The sequence below is a fragment of the Phalaenopsis equestris genome, unplaced genomic scaffold (assembly GCF_001263595.1).
Source record: "Phalaenopsis equestris unplaced genomic scaffold, ASM126359v1 Scaffold000380, whole genome shotgun sequence".
In the NCBI taxonomy this organism is placed as follows: Eukaryota; Viridiplantae; Streptophyta; class Magnoliopsida; order Asparagales; family Orchidaceae; genus Phalaenopsis; species Phalaenopsis equestris.
Genome location: NW_018164822.1, coordinates 137,597 through 144,793, shown reverse-complemented (window position 1 = coordinate 144,793; position 7,197 = coordinate 137,597). Strand labels below are relative to the sequence as shown.

General features: G+C 34.4%; 1 protein-coding gene across 2 annotated transcripts in view; it reads left to right on the top strand.

Annotated features, from left to right (window-relative positions):
* The first annotated feature begins 2,072 nt into the window (after positions 1-2,072).
* The window catches only part of LOC110026576 (transcription factor GAMYB-like), a 41,097-nt gene continuing 35,972 nt past the window's right edge, over positions 2,073-7,197 (top strand). Inside the window, exon 1 of one of the 2 annotated variants that reach the window (XM_020727557.1) lies at positions 2,073-2,192. The gene's annotated coding sequence lies outside the window, so the exon portion shown is untranslated. Of the gene's footprint in view, positions 2,193-2,265; positions 2,495-7,197 lie in introns of those variants that run through there. The other variant, XM_020727558.1, reaches the window with a different exon arrangement.

Genomic DNA, 7,197 nt, shown 5'->3' with positions numbered 1-7,197 from the left:
ATCAAATTTAATTTTCTTATATTTATTTAAAATTTTTCTTTGTTTTTAAAACAAGTATGTTTATTTTGCTGTCATTTGGGATCATTTTTGATACGTCTTCAATAAATTTTCAGCATATGTCACAAATCTTAAGACATAATACAGATCTCGAGGCAACTTTTTGAGTAAAAAATATTCAAACCTTAATAAAAAGTCATTCATAGCTCTGATTTCAGCAATCTTACAATCAAACTGACAGGCTCAACGAGGTGAACCCAATGATATCAAAATTGGTCCAATCCAAGTTAAATCAAACTTAGTTCAAAGTCATTAAACCTCTCTTGAAAGTTTTTCGAATATATTTGAAAGATCAATCAAATCTCGAATCTAGCAAACATATATCTGAATCGAGTGTCTCAACAAGAAGAATCCAGCGAGCCCAAAATCGTTTAATTCTGATATCTTTAAGGAACTCAAATGCTCATCAAACGCTGTCTGATCGAAGGAAGCTCTCCGGACTATCCGATCAAAGTCGTTCATATTCCCGCATTAATTGCTCCCATAACTCTAAAAATAGAGCCCCACTCCTCTCATGAGGAGGGAAAACTTGAGGATTGAGGAAGAGAGCTTGAAGCCTTAAGAAGGAGTTGAAGTCTATCACCGTTTCTACTGCTGTTGACCTCCACCGACTGTCGTCAACCACTACTTGCTGATCGACATAGTCCACGACCTACTGACCGCCGCCGACCACTGCCTAACATCGTTGACCACCACCTGTTGGTTGTCACCGATCATCATCAACCGCCGTCCATTTTTTGCAACAAGTTCATCCGTACATCGACGTTGTAACTCCAAATAGTATTAAATTCTTTTCTGCCTGTGAAACGAGGGATTGTACTTATAATTACCACTTTATAGTGAATTTCTTCAGCTGACCGACCCCCTAGTTTTTTCCACTTTCAAAGGGTTTACATGTAAAAACTTATGGTATCTCTGCTAATTGTTTGTTTCATCTGAGTGTGTGCTAAACTCTCGTGCAACACTAAGTTTATAATACATTACTCTATCGCCATGAATCTTCTACCACACATCAATTTTTATTTATTACTTTCTATTTTTTGCTTTTAATTTAATTTAATTTATTTATATTTTAATATAAACTAAAGCATATTCTATTTTGAGTATTTTTACAAACTAGTTTAGTATTTTGAGTATATATATATATAATGAACATCAAAATCCTGCCAAATGTGTGCTTTGTGAATAAAAAACTGATTTTTAATTTCTCATGAAAAGTGATTATCGCTAGTTCACTAAAAAATTACTTTTTAAAACTTTTCTTCTAAAATCTTAAATAAATATAATTATATATTAATTATAATAAACCATATTCTTGAAATAATCTTCTTAAACTTAAAAACCTTGCATCCTTTTCGCATTGGGCTCACGTAGAAGCCAACCTACACATCTATGATCATTTCACCATCAAATGATACACAATGTCATCAATATAATTAAATAAATTCTTCAATAATAATAATAATAAATTGAAGGGAAGAGCACATGGAAAAAGGCAGAAAGCTAAGTGCAGAGATTCCCACAAAAGCACATAGAGCCTCTTTATAACATATTCGATGGGCCAAATGGAGAGAGGGTTGGCCAGTCAATCCACCACAGTACACCATTTTGAAGTTAATAGATGCCCAAATGCCTAACAGGGATGGTACAATTAGTGTGGTCCTTGCCTTTGTTTGGTCTAGTTCCTAAAACCCAGTCCCCCCCCAATTCCCTAAACCCTATTCCAACTCTCAATTCTGGACCTACAATTCATTTTCAATGCCTTACAAGTCAAACTCATCCATCCATTTGTTGAGATCTAATTGGGCCCACTCAATGCCTTACAAGTCAAACTCATCCATCCATTTGCTGAGATCTAATTGGGCCCACCATTTACTGATATATAGCTAATTTTACATTATAAATTTATTTATTTTTTTTATATTTTTTATTCGGTAATAATAATATAAATTCTCATTTCCCGTGTTAAGCCAAATTATGAAGGCAGCTGCTGCGGCAGTATAAATATCACAGAGATTGGGCTGGGATCGGGTCCTCTCCCGTGGCCACGGGCTGGGAGGCACGAGCTTAGGGGGAACGAAGCGTGAAACGCCGGCGATCTCGCGATCTCTCTCTACCGTTTGCAGCTGGCTCCGGTAATCTCGCCTTCTTGCTCTATCTCTCTCTCTCTACCCTTTTTATGGCTACTTCGATGGTTCTTATCTGCGCGTTTCACGCTTCATTTTGAGTTTGTAATTCTAAAATTGGTTTCCGCTTTCTTTAGCCGATTATAGGGTGGGTTCTTGATTTGTGATGATTAAGGGTTGAGAGAATGGGATCGGGGATGAGTTGAGGGAGAGAGTTTTTGTTAATTGAGATTGTTTGCACTGTTCTGGGGTTTGGGGGGTTTTGTCTGGCTGGTTAAATTGGAAGTATTCGGTGTGCGATTTGGAGAAAGGTATGATCTTTTTGTTTGTTTGTTTGTTTTTTCTTTTTTTGATTTTCAGGGCTTGTTTTTTTTTGTGGAGGAGGGGATGTTGAGCTTGGATTTTGTTGTGGTGTTTGGCCGTGGGGTTTGCGTTGTTCTTAAGCTGGTTGTTCTCGTCCTGTTGCTTGACTGGGTAGTTTTCTTTGACTGTTTCTTTCTTTTCTTTTGGGTTGATTTCCGATATCTCTTTCTTTGAACGAGTGCTCACTGCTTGGGAATGTTTTTTCTTGTTTTTTGGGAAATGCGGCATGTGGTGATTGACCTTTTTTTTCAGCTTTTTGAAATGTACACCGAAGATGCCTCTTCTTAACTTGCTTTACTTTTTTTTTTTTTTTCAACGTTCGTCTTGATTTAAGATCATTCAAAAGTTGAGTGATTCTAATTGTATTCTGTATTTTAATCTGAGTGTCTATTTTCTTGCAAAGGTCTGATTGTTGGGCGCCGGGCGGGCGCGATGTTAGGGACTTTAAACTCATGCTGGGGGTTATAGACCATTATTATTTCCTTTTATAGGTGCATCCATGCTATTGCGCTTAGATGTTGCTAATAGCATGCAGTTCATTGATTTTGGAGCTTTTTGGAATCACTTGTTTTTTTTTTTTAATAAATATTTAAAGTTTGTTTTATCTGTATTTATTTTTATTCTAACGAAAAAGATAGAATATATTTAGTATTCTTATGCTTTTATTATATTCATAAACTAAAAACAAAATCTTTGGTTTTGCCATTTCTTTTAAGATTTGTCATATGTGGAATAGAAAACATGGAAAAGGACAAAATAAAATGATTCCATTTTATATAATATTTTATGCGTTGGAAAGCAGTTGTCTGAATTCATTGAATGAATAAAGTTAAGAAAAAAGTTCAAATGCAAAGATGGAGCAATTATAGTTGTAGGCAAAAGCAAAGTGCCTGATGGAGAGCAATATAAATACATGGAAAACAACATAAATAAATCACTGAAACAAAAAAAAAATGGTGAAAAACATTCAGCTTATGAGCATTAACATAGTTAAATGTACAAACATTAAGATTATAGGTTATCATTAAGGCCATTCGGATTATGATGCAAAGGAGTTACATTTATGTAATTCTGCAAATAGCAACAATGATGTTGGGTGAAGAGAAGCATAGACAAACAATGAAAAATATAGTTAGCTAAAATGGTTGCTCAACACAAAGTAAGCAGATAATTCAAAATAGCTATATAAAAATTTGCTTCAGATTAATTTCTTGGTGAATGTTTTTCATATATTTTCTTAGAATTCATATGAAACTGTAGGCTTGAGATTCTCAGTAAGACTTGAGGAGTTGCAATTAACTAATGAAACTACTGCACAACTAGACAATAAAGAAGGGATGTTTGGGAAAAGAAGCTTAGCATTCCGTCGAATTAATACGAAGAAAGTCTGATAGTTAATGATAAAAATGCTTGTAAAACTCTTTGACTTCTGAACAAACAAGATATATTATTTTAACATGAGTAGTGGCACAAAAGACTGGAAGGCTAGTGAAGCTAAAGTTAATTTCTTTAACTCTATTATATTTCTAATTCTAAAGTTACCTTGCAATGAGATATCGAAAAATGTTATGTATTTTATTGAATTTGAGTTGTATTAACCTCAATGACATCATGTGATGGGTCAGTTGATGTAAAATTTTCTCTTGTATCAACTATGAAATTCTTATTTTCATATAAGCCAAAAAATATCTCCTTCTCAACTATGAAATTCTTATTTTCATATAAGCCAAAAAATATCTCCTTCTAGATTATACGACTAAACTTATTGATCTTAAAAAAATATGTAATGTGCAACAAATAGTGACAATATATCATTGTGTGTACAAGTCATAAGAGGACATTTTATCAAGAATTTTAAATATCACATTCAAAACTCTAATCAATAATATTTTTCAAATAAGAATGCTTGTATTTGAATGTTTTATCTTTCTTTCAGATTGACTGCCCTTATAATAATCACATAAATGACAACTTGGTTATAATTAGCCAGGTAATATTTTTATATTTCAAATGTGATAAAATTATTTTTATGCTACAATCGCAAAAAATACTTATTAAAAATACAATTTAGTATATCTTTTGACAGCATAGGAAAGTTTAATTGAAAATTTGATGCATATTTTAAAATTTGTTGTCATCATTCCTTTTCTTTCTATTTTGTTAATATATAAGTAAACATCATATCAAATCTACATATACACGTTTGGGTTAGTTATATTTTCCTCGGTAAGGAATTAGCTTTTCTATGGGCACTAGAGAAGTTACATGCATCCCATCAATTATATTGATATATCTCTATTCATGTAACTTATGAGTAAATAATTTATTTTTCTTAAAGTAAACAAATTCTAAAACCCTTAAATTCTTGCATCTCTTAAAAAATATATATTTTTTAGATTATATTTGATATCGGAAGAAATGCTCTCAAAATGATTGAAGAACCAATATCTTTGTTCCTAAATGAGAACTTCCTTCTAATGCCCTTTTAAAGTTGCATATGATTATCTCCAATGAATGCTATTGCTCATTTTGTGGTAAATTTAACAAAAATATTATGATTTGCTTCTCAAATGTCAACTATTTTGAGTTTTCGTTAGTCCACAAGTTTAGTTAGACACAAGGTTCCATCCATAATATAATTTTCATAACTTGGAATGAACTGTCTAAAAATTTTTCACTATATGCTACTGACCATTAACATGAGGGCTTGCATGGCTTTTTGATCAAGCAACGTTTGTTATACTCATTAATACAAACACAAGCAATTTCACCTTAAGATCTTCGTCAGAATCACTTTCAAAATCTAAATTGAATTCATATTTCTTTTCTAAACATAAGGTGAATTGCAAATAAAAGCGGGTACTAAACTATTGGTTAAACTCTTAAATAGTTTCTTGACTACTGTCATGTTGGCAATTTAACCACAAAGGATTGCATTCCAAAAGCTTTATTCTTCAACTATGTAAAATTTATTCAAAATAGTTCCTTCAGGACTAAATCTGGATTAATTTTGTCTCATGATTTTTTTATGGGACACTATTTTGGATCAATTTTTATATACTGGAGTGAAAAAATTGGAGAAATGAGACACTCTGAGAATAAATTGGCCACACATAAATTGTCGAGGGATTATTTTAAGATTCATTCTCACAAACTATTTAGATGAACATTCCTAGGATATTAAATATTCAATATCGTGCATTATAGTGTCTCAATATAAAAAGTCATAAATTGTTTTTCACATGAGGTAAAAGTATAATTATAGACTAAACAACAAATCAAATAGATACAAAATTACTAGATGCAAGCGCCAATTTGAAACCAACTAGATTCATATAGCAGTTGTTATTTTGAGTGGCAACACAAGCAAGTTGTTTTTCAAGTTAACACTTAGTAGTCAGGTGATGGCGGGGCATCTAAAAGGTGCAGTACTTCCTAAGGATGCCTGGACTGAACCGGTCCAAGATGTATTGGGGTTGGCCGAACCCTCAAAGACTTGGGAGTGCTGCCTATGGGAAGTGGGGTTCACTCCTATGTCTATTTATTTGATTTCGTGGGTGTCTAGGGTTAGTTTTTGCTGTTTTTGTTTCGGGACCACTGTCGGAGTCTCCCTCCTCTATCTTAGGGTTGTATCCAAGGGTTCCGAGTAGTGCTCCAACTATATCTTGTTATTGGGATAATGTTTATCCTTCTCATACCCCTCTCTATCCCTTTCCCACACCGTCTTCTTTCAACTCGTTGCTCCACCATGGCTGCCCTCACCCAGATCCGCTCCTACCTTGTTGTTCCTGCTTTCTATGCTGCTATTTTTTTGTAACCCGCCGCCCTCTAGCACCGGGCCAACCTTCCCCACCATCTTATACCTTCCTCCTTGTTGTCGTCACCCAAAATCGTGCCCTACTGCTACTGTTTCTGCAGCCAGTCTGCTATCTAGGCACTAGAAAACAACCACCTTGGTGTTTCCAGCTTGTTAACCATGTATTTTCACCCCCTGTTACCTTTAAAATCCCTAGCTGACACCACCTTTACCCTAGATCCTCCCAAGTCTAGTGTTGTGTGTTATTTTTGCTGCAATTTTAGAGTTCCACTTGTTTTATTGTAATTTCATATTTGAATTCATCTATAATATGTGCTTTTATTGGTATTTGGTTACACCCTGACATCATTTGGTATCAGAACTATCCCCATAGTTTGATCCTAGGTCACCCAAAATCCATCAATACCTAACCCAAACTCCACTCAAAATCATTCCCCCCTTTTTTTTTCAAAATCAGCCTCGTCCCGCTCCGCCCCAACCAAAAAAAAAAAAAGACCACCATAAATCAATCCTATACACTTCACCTCCCAAATCTAAACCTTAGCCATGTGATTGAGAAGACAAATGTTGGAAGTTGTTCAAGCAACGGGAAATCTGCCGCCTTCAACAACAGGAAATCTGCCGCCTTCAACAACGATTTACTAGAATTTGAGGGACCCATAGAGGAAGTACCTACCCCCACACTACAATTGACGACTTACATGCAATGATAGTGAGATTCAAAGTGGAGAGAGGGAGGAAAATCTGAATTTCTTCCATAAGAATGTTTCTATTGAAGAGGAGGATGGACTACAATGCTTTAAGATTCAGTATCAGAGGAGGTTGAGGGAAAGA